We start from the raw sequence: 14,817 nt of genomic DNA, 5'->3' as shown, positions 1-14,817 counted from the left end.
AAACTTTAGTGGGCACACACATTCGGTGGTATTGCACGTTTACTATCAAGAAAAAGTGAGGTGCTGTGGTTCTCTGCTTCCAAGAGGCCGCTCCAGCTACGCAGAGGGTGGCCCCCAGAAAAGACTGCTTATGTGGACTGGGACAGCCCAGATATCCTCCATGGATATCTACCTTTCATGGAGGTACTTTGCAATCCTTTGCAGAAGGTTTCTGGCCAGGGAAGTCTTATTTCTTCCACCATGGTAGGACACGTTCCCACACAACTTCTGAATTAATTCTGCTGGCATCATTGCGGTACACAGCAGAGCAGCAAAAGGACTGGGCCTATACCCAGACACTCGCAGCATCTCCTTCCTTTCCGCCTCTGTTACCCTCAGGAGACTGGTATCACATAGGGTTGCCTAGGGAAAAAGGGGGAAGTTCTCATTAAAAGTGCTCTTACAAGATTAAAAAAAGGGCATGTAGACCCTCCACCCCCATATTCTGGATCGCCAAACCACACAGCTGCTAATGTGCCTTTACTGTTCTCGGCTCTGGTCGGCAAGTAGTTTAAAGTGACTGATAGGGGACAGGGGCCCCACATGAGAGATTCCGCAATTTGGGAGTGAAAATGTTCCCCCCCAACCCCATTCGTAAACAGCTTCCTGTGGTGCTATGGGGAAGGGCCATTGTTCGACTAGCTACCTGTGCTCCTGACATGAGCCTGACATAAACTTCATTAAAGTGTGGTCACTCATGACCTGGAGGGGCCTACTCACCATGGCTGGAGCAGCAAAATGGCACAGTGAAAGGTTACAGATTCTGATTATGTTATGGCTTGCATCTAGTGTAATAAGGGTTTTTTATTTAATGAAAACGGCCTTGCTATGGAATTTTTTAAAAAAAAATTCCTTTATTTTTTTTTCCATGACTGACAGCTGGAAATGTGTTCTTTGGCATGTCATCAACACCTGAAAGCAGACATTTTCTGATTAGAAGGAGGAGAAAGAGAACACGTGAGGACATGCTCACCGAAATAATGAATGCCTCTGGGACAGCTGACACAAAGCTGAGAGTGTTTAGGATTTCACTGTCCAAGAAGTTAGACATGGACATGAAAGCTTCCAGTGAGCAAGAGCATGGGGCGCAGGATGAGATGCTTCAGATTATGAGGGACCAAGCAGACATGTTGAGGTGTCTGGTAGAACTGAAGCAGGAGGGTATAGTAAAGCCTTCCGCATTCAAAAGTTATGCAGCAACTGCTCGTCATCCCATACCTGCAAAATGATTCGGTCCCACCAGTCAGTGCTTGTTTCATGGGACAAGAAACAGCACTCAACAGAGTGCAGCTGCTCTGTGACTGCCAGCAGCAACTGTGAATTGTTTTTTTCAATGGCTTGCAGCAGGGCTGCTTGCAGGACATTGCTATGTTCCATGCAGCAGACCCTACTTCGGCTCTGGAAATATTGCAGGAGAAGGCACCAGGTGTTTCAGATGATCACAGGAACAGTGCACAACTGAGCAAGCTTCATACTTCTGGGGTTATGGCATATGCACAGCGGTTTTATAATTCAAAAACCACTGGGCTGTTTGCCGTTGAGCACAGTGCATCATGGGATTCCTATGCAATGTTCCCATTCTCCCTTGCAACAATGTTTTGGTCCCATGAGGCATTGCACAAACTTCCCAAAACACACTATGGCAAGTTGCAGGTTGGGATAACTACACATGGTGCACTGCTTTGTGCATCGATGCAGACACTGCTAGTGAGGACTCACTCCATCGAGACAATGAGCATGGTGTGGCCATGCACAATCGACTTAATTAATTTGGAGGCTCGAGGTCAAATTAGATAAAGTCAACTTAATTTTGTAGTGTAGACAAACCCTCATCAGTTTTCCTCTGCTCATGAATTAGGCATAGCTCCAGAGTAATTAAATAGAGTTACAGTGACCAGAGTGCTGTTGTCCAGTACTCTGTCACCCCTGCTAGACTCTTATTTTTTTATAAGAAAGAGTATTCTATGGTCAGGGGGAATGAATGCTAGTAAAAAAAATGGACAAGAAACACAAAAGATGCATATTAACAATGAAGAGTTAACAGAACAGAATTTGAAAGAGAGAGAGAGAGAGAGAATCTCTCTGTTGGTACGATGTGATATGGGAGTCAATATATGAACAGACTAGAGCCCTGATTCAACAAGGTACTTACACATTTTCAATTTTAAGCATGTGCATAAATCCCATTGATATCAATAAGCATATGCCTAAAGTTAAGCTTTTGTTTAAAGTGCTTTGCTGAATAAGTATGGATTTAAGACCATGCTTAAATACTCTGCTGAATTCATAGTTGTTTCATAGCTCAGGGAGTGTAAGCATTTCTTGCAGGTACATACTATATAGGATCCAATGTTTTTATCCCTTTATGGGCAAAACACACACAAAATCTTCCCATATTTTCATAGATTCCTAAGCCGGAAGGGAATACTTTGATCATCTAGTCTGACTTCGTATATAGCACAGGTCTAGAACTTCTCCACAATAATTCCTAAAGCATATATTGTTGTTTAGAAAAACATCCAATATTAATTTTGAAATTGTAAATGATGGAGAATCCACCACAACCCTTGATAAATAGTTCTAATGGTTAATTACTCACTGTTAAAAATGTATATCATATTCCCAATCTGAATTTGTCTATCTTCAACTTCCAGCCATTGGATCACATGAGCCCATTTTTAAATATTTGTTTCTCATGTAGGTACTTATAGATAGGGGTTTACAATTTACAATTTTCAATTATATTCTGAGAAATCTAGCAGTCAAAATGCTTTTAATCTATTTAATGTGTGCCATGTTAATTTTGTATCATTCTTGTTTTTTAATCAAAATGTAATGGGGTACCAAGTCAAATACCTCACCGAAGTCTAAATATATTATACAAATTCTGTAACCTTTATTAACCAAACTTGTAATCTCATCAAATAAAAGTAAATTATCTGGATGGGATCTATTTGCCATAAACCCCTGTTGATTGGCTTTCATTATATTACTCTGCTTTAATTTTCTAATAATTGAGTCCCATACCAGTTATTTCATTATCTTGCCTTGGATAGATGTCAGATTGACAGGCATATAATTACCTGTGTCATCCCAGTAACCCTTTTTAAATATTGACACAACATTAGCTTTCTTCCAATCGTATGCAACTTCCTCAGTGTTAAAAAAAATCATCATTACTGGTCCAGTGAGCTCCTCAGCCAGCTCTTTTAAAACTCTTGGATACAAGTTATCTTTACTTTACTTGTTGATTTTAAAAAGGTCTGTCTTCAGTAACTGTTGTTTAACATCCTGCTGAGATACATGTTGAATGGAAATAGTGTAATCATCCTGTGATGATACATCAATTATTGTTTCCCAAATACAGATCTGAACTATTTATTGAACACTTCTGCTTTTTCTGTATTATTATTGAAATTCTTCTATTTCCATCTAGTAATGAACCACTGTCAGGATTATTTTTGTTCCTGAAATACTTAAACCCCTTCTTATTGTCCTGAATTCTACAGCCCACAGATTTAAATTTTTGTCCCTTTATTTTTTTTTTTTTAAATGTGTAGCTTCTTATTTATATTCATTACTACTAATGTCTCCTATCTTCCATATGTTACATATAGTTTTATTTATACATGCCTTCCTTTCCACTCTAAGCCAAGACAATTTTTTTACCCAATATGGCCTTCAACCTTGTTTGTGGCTTTTGGTACATTTAGTAAAGTTTTCTTAAACAATTCCCATTCTTTTGATAAAACTCTTCCTCGCAACTGATTTGGCTCATAATTATTTTCAGCTTTGTGAAATTCACCCTTATAAATCACTAAGTGATTTATATCTGTATATTACTGCTTTGAACTTTATTTTGTCCATACATTATACATAGGACCAAGTCATGATCACTTGTACCTATGCAACCATTAATTTTTACCAGTTCGATGATGAGTTCCTCTTTATCTGGCAAAACTGAGCTTAATATAGAATTTCCCTATGTTAGTTGTGACACTTTTTGAGTTAAGAAATACCAGGTATAATATTTAGAAATTCCAAGGATGTTTTAGTACTGGCAGCATGCGACCACCAGCATTTTCCCAGTTATAAGGAAAGTGTGTGTTTTTACCCTAGCAAGTCCAAAAGACAGAAAAATAAGGACTCACTCCTTGTAGGTTGCTTCCTGGTTTCAGCCCCACAGAGTGTCCAAAAATTGATGTGTAACTTAACTCAGCCAATTCACAAACATCCTTCTCCTACTTCTTTCTCCAAGTATCTTATTCCTTTGCTGTCTCTGCTCTCTTCCAAGTGGCCCTATTACAACAAGGGCAGGACTTTACATGGTAGCATACTGGAATGTAATGTATTGTATCCAGAGTGCATCCCAGTTCATTAAACACTTCATCAAATTCAGTCTGATATTTTGTATCTTGACTATAGAGAAGTAATGAACTCACTTGGCATCTGCATTTGCCAATTGTTTAATACTCCAAAAACACAAAACTTCCCACTCCCTTGTTTCAAGCCTTGTTGAGTGGGACCTGTACTTTTAGCTATGCCAATGTAGCTTTGCTATAGGAGGTTAATTTTGTGCATATTGCTGGAAAACAAACTTTAAAAAAAATTATGATTATTTTAATTTAACATAAATTGGGCACTAGTCTTTTTTGGAATATGTTTCCTGTGATTATGTTGCACTCAGCAGCAGTACCGTATTTTGAAATTTACTTTTTATTTTATTCTGTTGTTACAAACCAATCTGTTATAGACCCTTGCTTGATAAATTTGAGATCCAATAAAGAAATCCGTTTCTACAATATAATAAATTAGAGTTTTGACCTCCAGCTGTTTGGTTCTGAATGTATTGTGCTTATCTTTACACGTTTTCCTGAGTGTGACACACTTCCAAAAATGGTTGTCTTTACAACTTTCACAATACTGTACCCCTCTGCCTTGTGTTGACAGGCATTGCTTCTATATTTATTGTATATGACTCTGGTTTCTGCTGTTTGCTTACTCTTGTATGCTGTCTAGGACTTAATATCTGTATTTAATTAGATACATGTCAGTTCTTTCACTGCTTGCTAACATTTGCCATTTGGGAAATTCACATTTCATGAATCCTGCAAATACCTACTGTTCTTAGCTCTCCAACATCATCTAATTCAATTCTTGTATCTTAAATTGATTTTTCATCCACTTTTTCCTAAGTAGGAGTTTGGAAGATCTGCATCTTCACTTCTCTGAATGGCATCTAATTGGTTTCCTGATACAGTGAATGTTACCTCCCAAATCATTCTACTTTGGATATCTGCACTTGAATACAAGATAGCAGAGACATCAGTGAGTATATTTTCAGATACACTATTTTATGCCTTTGGGCAAAGAATCCATGAGTAGCAATTATATGAGATGCTTGAGACACTTTCATCTCTTACCCAATAAGATCTTTGATCTTTTTGGTCAAATAGGCTTTTGCCTCATCTATTTTATGTTGCTACTCCTTAGGAGAGGAAGGAAAGAGTTCTAGAAACACATTTTGTTACCTATTAAAACAGTAAAATGTGCAGTAAACATGGCTTTGATGCATATGGAGTGACAATAACAGCAGCTGTTGAAATAAATGCTTTAAAACATTTTGGAAGTATATGGAATCTGAAAGAACTGACTTTCTAAAGGGCAAGGGGATTGAACTTCAGCTTGCTTTTAGAAGAAGAGAAGGCTCTTTATCAGATGAGGACAAATTCAAATATTTACAAGAAATAATAGGACTTATTTTTACCTTACTTTCAATGGTCTCTGTGGGTGAAATTCACCTTAGTATAGCGGCCAAGGCTTATATTCTAAGGTCCTTACTTTGATCTGGTTATCAGCTATACCACAAATACTTTGGTTTCTATTGTCCAGCAGTTAACTGTTAAAATAACATGGGTTATCTTTATTATATAGGTTTAACATAATGGCCACTCATTTCTTCATACCAAAATGTGCCTTTCCCAAGCAGTATTCTGGAATAATTTTGTATAGCAGTTTGCAGACCCCTCCATTGGAATGCACTTTGTCAACTCCAAGCATTAAAAAAACATGAGATTTTTTTGAAGTGTGTGTGGGGGGTCTTATTAGTCGAATTTTGAGCCTTTAGGATACTCTTGGATCACATTTTCAAGCTTTTCCTCTACAGCCATGAAGGCTAGAAACTTACTGAAAAAAAGAAACCTGAGATTCTCACCTAATCACATGCCTCCAGGCACCAGAGCTTTAACATATGCACTAAATATCACAAGGGATGGAAACAATGGGAACAACTTTCTCTAGTTCTCTGACAGGTTCCTTTCTAACCCGAGCAATTCATGTGGCTTCACTTGCTCTATTTTTGCCAAAGATATAATTTACTTTTGAAACCACATAATTAAAGGTGAAACAGACAGGCGTGGTGGCAAGAGATGGATTTTTATTTTCTTGTTCCTGTCAAATGGTCAGTATCCATTTACCCCAGTGGATACAGTGGCACCAATCACTGGCCACAAAGCAGGGAGTCATATGTTCTGTCTTCTCTGCAATCAACTGGGTAGCCCTTTCCCTCGGCTCTAATTAGCTAGGCTGAAATAAATTCAAAAGATAAGGTCCTAAAACGTTTATTTGTGAATAATATGTGAGCTGAAAGAAGCTCAGTTTACCACCTTTTTTTGCTGGGAATAGATCACAACCAACTTTATAAAGGGTTTTAAAAGTGACACTGGTCCAGGAAAAGCAGCAAAGAGTCCTGTGGCACCTTATAGACTAACAGAAGTTTTGGAGCATGAGCTTTCGTGGGTGAATACCCACTTCATCGGATGCATGTAGTGGAAATTTCCAGGGACAGGTATATATATGCAAGCAAGAAGCAGGCTGGAGATAACGAGGTTAGTTCAATCAGGGAGGATGAGGCCCTCTTCTAGCAGTTGAGGTATGAAAACTAAGGAGTGAAGGTTATCAGTCCTCCACCTCAGACTAGTGTAATTTGGGGAGCGAAATTCCACATTTTGCATGATTTTTTCCCATAGAAAGTTAGTTTTATTAAAGAGAGAATGAATAGACATAAGAAAAAAGTATCTGAAAACTGTTTATGGGTCTGGAATGCAAGAGTTGGTGTTTACTGCCAAGTTTGGGTTCAAGTCTCCACTCCCCAAAAGTTCAGGGTCAATCATAGCTGATGTTAAGATGGAGCAAGAAACTACTGATGCTGCTAATGATTACCTAATTTTTTAATGGCCTGGTACAAAAACAACTGCAGTCACAGTCAAAGACAGATTTATTTCAAGATGCATATTTAGGTAGAAAGGAGGAACCTTACATAAGAATTTTACTGCTTTTATATAGTATATCTAGAAATTTGAGAACAGAGGGGATCTTTTCACTAATTACAATAAAACCAAGGATTTTTTAAAATACTTGAGGAAGAAGATGGCCTATCTTTTTGAGATTGTGCTAGACACAGGCTAGTTTCCTGTTCAACAAGATTTATTCAGATTACTCTTAGGACAACAAAAATTAAAACATACAAAGTTTAAAGTGGATCCCAATTGTTATTGTATACACTTACTATTTACACTTACTACTATGCATTTACAGTTAAGAAGCTTGTATTGTACTTGAACATTTTATAGAACACTCAGGAAGGATTGTACTGTTATTGCTAATCATTTTTGTTTTCCCCTGCCATTTGTTGGGAGTTATAGAATATTAGTCCTTGGATCATTAATGATAATTGCCTGTCTGCTCCAAAGTTATAAAGCAATTTTAAAATGTGATTTTTTGTTTGCCTCAGCTGTAATACTAATGGAAATTAATTTAAGAATTTAACATTCACAAATTTCTATTTTACTTTGTATATTCAGACTGATTAAGAGATTTAGTAATTTGTTTGGTATGAGATGAACCTATATAGATTCATTCAACTTAATTCCCAATGCCTGGATCATCTGTTTTAAATATTTGGTTTATCAATTATGGTATGTTAAACATAGTTGGCATAAATACACAAAATTATTGAATATAATACACTTAAAATCCAAAAACCTTAACATCTGTAAGTTTCAAATTACCCACATTACTTTTTAAAATAGAATAATATTTTGTGGCTGTAGGAGATTAAGACTACACAGAAATGTAGTTTAAGTATTTAAAGATAGAGAAATTCTATCATCAAAAAGAATGGATGTGCAAACTTGCCCTTAAATATAGGCAGATATATGAAAAATCAACACAGAGAATGAAAATATATCAGATTATATAGACCACCACAAATAACATTCTAACATTAATATCTCATTACTTCTCTGATTGGATATAAAACCATCTGTATAAAAGGCTATCTCACCCCTCTACCAAGCAGTAGCAAATGCTGAGCTCTCAGAAGTTGGTTTCCGATTGAAGAAGAAATCAGTTACATGAAGTATCTTTATGGTCTTAATGTAATTAATATACACCATATCACCAGTCGTGGTCACAAATGGAGCACAAGCAGCTCTCTCTTTCAGAAATCTCAACCCAAGCATTTTGCCAAGCCTCAAGGAATAACTCTGGCCATAGAATTGACTCTAGTTAGATTAAGTTATAACAGCTTCCACAATGAACTGCATCACAACATTAACAATTATCAGAGGGGTAGCCGTGTTAGTCTGGTTCTGTAAAAGCAGCAAAGAATCCTGTGGCACCTTATAGACTAACATCCGAAGAAGTGGGTATTCACCCATGAAAGCTCATGCTGCAAAACAACATTAACAATTGTATTTCTTCAAAGACTGAACAGACCTCAGACGCCAAGAAAAAAAAACTTGCAAGAATATGTGTGACAGCACCATTCTATGACATAACAGTATAATGAAATTGAGAAAGCTAAAGGTTATATTCCTGTGGGTCATAAAGGGTAGAAGATTTATTACATCTTGTACTTTATGTCTTCTACAAGGTTTCTGTTGTGTTTAGCTAAAAGATGTGTTCCACTTGTATTTTCCTTTGACATCTATTGGACTCATATGCAATAAGCACACCCCAGGATCAGATTCTTACTATGACTCATGGCTAACAAGAAAATGCTTTTACTAACAGACCTCATCCTATATGAGTGGACCTCACCCTGTCTTCTAGAGACTTACTGATGTAAATTGCTAATCCTTCAGTTCTCCCAGATGAAGGTTACAGATCTTAAGGGATTCATCACTTAAAGCTTAAAAGAGAGTCAATATCTCCAGGAGAGATTGTTTGCTCTCCATTATAACAAATAAAGTATTTCCTTTCCACAATATGTTTTTTTTTAAATGTTCAGAGACAATACTGCGAATGGCTAGGATGGAAGGATTTTGTGCAGGTGACTACATAACTTTAATAAACTCAGGAGAGTTTTGGCAGAAGAGAAGCTGCACTGTAGACTTTTCTGATTCATCTGCAGTACCAAAAAAAATACATCTTCAATTACTGTCAAACTGAATTCAAAACTTCTGAAAACATTTTCAAAATGGAAAAGGTCATTGTTTCAATAAGATGCCATTATAGAACCTAATACCATTCCACAACATGCTTCAATCTTCCTAAAGAGTTAACTAATGAAAATAAACATTTTGATAATGTTTTCAATAAAAAATTCAAGACTTTTCCAAATAAATTAAAAAATGAGTGCATTCTGAAACAATTACAACTTCTTTTGTGTGTGTGTGTGTGTATGTGTGTGTGTGTGCAATACTAGTGTTTCCAGTTTTCATCTATCCTTACCAATGATTAAGAAGCTCATGGTGGATTGCAAGGAATGTAAACCTCAGATACAATAGTGGCACACAGTAATCAAATCTACATGAAAGAATGTTATATGAATCTTTGTGCATCTTCCTTTCAGTGACTATGTATCAGAGGGGTAGCCGTGTTAGTCTGGTTCTGTAGAAGCAGCAAAGAATCCTGTGGCACCTTATAGACTAACTGACGTTTTGCAGCATGAGCTTTCGTGGGTGAATACCCACTTCTTCGGATGCAAGTGACTTCAGTGACTATGGGTTCCATTAATGGGATGTTTTGCATAAGGATACAGTAAGAACATATGGTAGGCTGATGAGAATGTGAGCATTAACCACATGTGTTGAGTTGTATATTTGAGTATAAGGCCCTGGTCATTTCTCTGTAGAAAGGCTAGATCGAAATATGTGTAGGTGGATTGGGGAAGTGAAATCTAGCCTCCCAACTACAGTCTGTTCATAGATTTGCTATTCAGCCTTTCCCACATCACCATGACTTCCACTCCATAGTAGAAGCAGTGGCTACAGCCTCTCCAATCACAGACCACCAACTGCATAAAGATAGATCACACAACCCCTCACTCAAGCGCTCTCCCAGATTATCCATATTGCAGCCATTCATGATGTCCTATTTGAGTTCAGTGCACAGACCTCTGCAACAGCATGCATCACATCCACAGGATACCTGCAGGACCACAGACTCTCCCCCTTTGGCTTTTCCACATAGACCCAATGGAAGATTTAGTTTGTGCAGAGTCCACTGGCTCTGAGTTTCATGTAAACAAAAACTTTTTGTTAATAAACCACCTTCTTCCTATCTGATCTAATCAAAGCTCTTTTCAATATTGAATGAAATGGTAATTTAGTTCATCTCCTCTCTTTAAGAGTTATTTATGATGGCTAAAAGCCTCAGCTGTTTTAATTAGGGTGTCTTTTTTAAAATAAGCCCCATCCACTTAATGCTTTTAATCTTTGGCATCAATATTTCAAATATGTCAATTATCAATCACTTAATATCTGTATTAAGTAAAGGGCTACAAGGAAATAGATTGTTATACCCTCCTAAAAGTGCAAAGACCAGAGACAAACCATAAGATTCAATGAGCTGTCTCCACATGTGAGATATAATTTCCTCACATATAGGTCCTAAGTGGTGGAGACATCTCAGGGATTTAAGCAGAAAGCTCAAAAGAAAACCACCTAAGCTAGATGATTTAGTAAATGTCAGCTTTTTAATATCTTCACCTATGGTGGCCATGTGCAGCAAATTGCTTTCTACTTGCAAGAGGATGCTTAACATAATATCCCGTAGAAGAACATCAACATTTTAATGCGGGAAATCTATCCTTCTAACAAACTCTGTATATCTGTGCATAGGATGCAGAGGCTGATAGCTGCCTTTTTGAGGCATAACTTTTCACATTTAATTTTGAAAAGCTATATCAATGTATGTCTTCTTTAAACTGAATGCTACCCATTATAAATAAAAATGGATATAGATGCATTATTCAACTTAACGTTTAGCTGCAAGAATCAACAGTACTGTTTCAGTTAATAATGATTATTTGTTGGAATAATGATGGTTATTTATTTCCAATATCCATTCCATTCTGAAAATTTTCCATTTAATACTCACATCTCTGCCAATCAGTATTTTAGAAAGGGAAACTATGAAATCAGTGGTATTACTCACATGGTTAACATTACTCATATTTGCAAAATCAGGGCCTACAGTTGTATCTATAATATAATTAATTACTGAACTTCATCAGCATATCGTGAAATGGATGGATGAAGGCTTTATGATCTGATTTACCATTTTATTACTTCAATTTTACTTTTTGTTTAACATAAGAACATAAGAAAATAAGAATGGCCATACTGGGTCAGACCAGTATGACCCAGGTCCATCTAGCCCAGTATCCTGTCTTCCGCCAGTGGCTAATGCCAGATGCCAGAGAAGGAATGGACAAAACAGGTAATCATCAAGTGATCCATTCCCTGTTGCCCATTCCCAGCTTCTGGCAAACGGAGGCTAGGGACACTATCCCTGCACATTCTGGCTAATAGCCATTGATGGACTTATCCTCCATGAACTTATCTAGTTCTGTTTTGAATCTTGTTATAGTCTTGGCCTTTACAACATCCTCTGGCAAACAGTTCCACAGGTTGACAGTGTGATGTATAAAAAAAATACTTCCTTGTGTTTGTTTTAAACCTGCTGCCTATTAATTTCCTTTGATGACCTCAGTTATTGTGTTATGAGGAGTAAATAACACTTCCTTATTTACTTTTTCAACACCAGTCATGATTTTATAGACCTCTATCATATCCCCCCTTAGTTGTTTCTTTTCCAAGCTGAAAAGTCCCAGGCTTATTAATCTTGCCTCATACACAAGCCATTCCATACCCCTAATCATTTTTGTTGCCCTTTTCTGAATCTTTTCCAATTCCAATTGTTTGATTTAAACTCTTCCAGCATATAGAATAAGTCAATGGTATTTTTAGGAATAGAAGTTCATAATGTGCTCTAGAACAATCTGATGTTTTCTTTATTTAAAGAGTTATCTCCATTAGAAAAATACTGCAAATGAACAATCTTCTCAGCAGCATTTTTTAAAAATGTATTTAATTGCAAACGATGAATACGTACATTGTAGGTACCATGGCAAATCAAATCTGTGTAATGACCTTGCTTTAATAAAATATTACTGCTCAAATCAGGTTTCACTTACAGCATTTTTAAGTCAGTAGTAACTCCTCTGACATCAATTGAATTATACCAGAGAAACACTAGTCACAATAAAAATAGAAAAAAATTAAAGGCAGAAGAGATCTATTAGGACACTGTAGTAAATGAGGCCCTAAAATTAGGAGTTATTACTATTAAATAATTACCAAGGCATTAAGATTTTTTTTAGAAAAGATAGAAGTGAGGGCTAAGAGAATAAAACCATTGGTCTAATAGATAGATTTCTTCAATAACCTGAGAAAACTGAGGGCAGGTCTACACTAGGGGGAGGATCGATCTAAGATATGCAACTTCAGCTACGTGAATAGCGTAGCTGAAGTCGAAGTACCTTAGATCAAATTACTTACCGTCCTCACGGCGCAGGATCGATGTCCGCGGCTCCCCATGTCGACTCCGCTACTGCCGTTCGTGTTGGTGGAGTTCCGGAGCTGACAGGAGCACATTCGGGGATCGATATATCGCGTCTAGATGAGACGCGATATATCGATCCCCGAGAAATCGATTGCTACCCGCCGATCCGGCCGGTAGTGAAGATGTACCCTGAGTTGTTGCAGACTTTCATGAATTGTTGCAGCCTAAAGAGACTTCCACTTTTTCCCTGCCTCTGAAAAAGTAAATGAATTAAAGATCACATTAAATTAAAATCAAAACATTAAGAGATTATATGATTACCAGATAGTGTAGTAAAATAGGGAACTTTATGATATTATAAGTAAAATGTGTTTAAAAAGGGAAGTCAATGATAAGTAATACAGTTTCAGGCAAAATTTTTGTAAACCTAAATGACAGGATTTATTTACCTCATGAGCAATCCTGTTAGGGAAAGAAAGGGATTGCATTCATACCAATTTATTTTAATTTAAGTGATAAAGAGAAGTAAAGCTAATTTTACAATCAAACATTCTTATGCTAACAAGTTAGTGAAATGCACATCTGTGCTGAGAGAGGCAGAAAATAAAGGGAATTGAAACCAAATAGCATGTTTATGAAGGCACTTGACCACAGAGTCACAGAAATGTAACCGTTTGGTTAATAATGAACACACTAAGCTCAGTCATACCAACAAGTCCCTCCATTGTTATTAAAACTAGAAGAATAGAAATAGAAGACTTGTACTGTATAGGTGTTCAAGACTGCTGCAGAACCAGACTTCTTGACATGACTTTGCATTGTATAATGAGCTGTTAAAACAAGTTTAAATAGTATCAAATAATATGGAGGGACTTTGTATCAATTATATGAACTTTAAACTGGACATTTCAGTAACTAGAAGACTGTGGTTGGATAAAGTGCAACTTGAGCAAGTATAACTACAAATATGGCCAAGGTATGCAATGCAAAGGGGTTCATCGAAAATGACTTGCAGAGGTAAGTTGCCGGTAACTGAAACAAAACAGCTGGTACTGAAAGTATGTTCCAAGATGTTTGTACCAACAGCTATGATCTAACTTGTCTTACACAAGCTGAGGTGACAAAATGTGTTGAACAAAGAGACTGGAAAATTCCAGTTCCTTTTGCAAGAACTCAAAAACAGATGTTTCGTTCCTTGACTAAATGGTGAGAAATGAAAACTCTCATTTTGGTTGGACATTTTGAATCTTCAGCAGAAGTATGGATCACCTTCTGACTGGTCCATGTCAGTACCTTTCAGAAGAGGAATCCAGTTGAGCTAGCCAGTAGGAACCATCTTGTCTCTTGCAGCACATCAATTCCAGAAGGCACTGGAAAAGAAACAAAAAAACTATAGTCATGTCCGACCTTCATTCCACCTGTGAAAGTCTCCTGCTGTGAATGACAACAAAGCTGAAAACTGATGGCTGAGCAAAAGATCTCAGTTACTAAGTTACTAAGAGACTAAGTTACTAAGAGACTTTCTCGTGGGTGATGATCCAAATGAGTCAATTGACCGCTTCCTGAAACTGGGTACCTAATTAGTTAGGAAGTATATATGCTTATGTATGTGCTTTAAAAACTGTCACAAAGTTACAGGGTGTGTCCTTGTTTTGTAAAATGTTCTAATCAAGATTGTTGTTAAGTAGCTTTAAAACTGAACAAGTTTCTGTTAACTAGAATTACAGAACGCTGTATATGTGTCTACCATAGTTCAGGGGCACCAGAACAGAGGGGCCAGGGGCTTTTTACTGGTAGTAAGGGTGAATGATAGGAAGAGGGGGGTGGAGAGGAGCGAGTGTGGGGCTGGGCCTCGGGTGAAGAGGCAGCACAAGTGTGTGGCCACAGTTCAGGTGCAGTTCCCCCCCACACACTTTTAGGAAGCTT

Source organism: Mauremys mutica, chromosome 1 (assembly GCF_020497125.1).
Source record: "Mauremys mutica isolate MM-2020 ecotype Southern chromosome 1, ASM2049712v1, whole genome shotgun sequence".
NCBI lineage: Eukaryota > Metazoa > Chordata > Testudines > Geoemydidae > Mauremys > Mauremys mutica.
Note: the sequence above shows the minus strand (reverse complement) of the source record.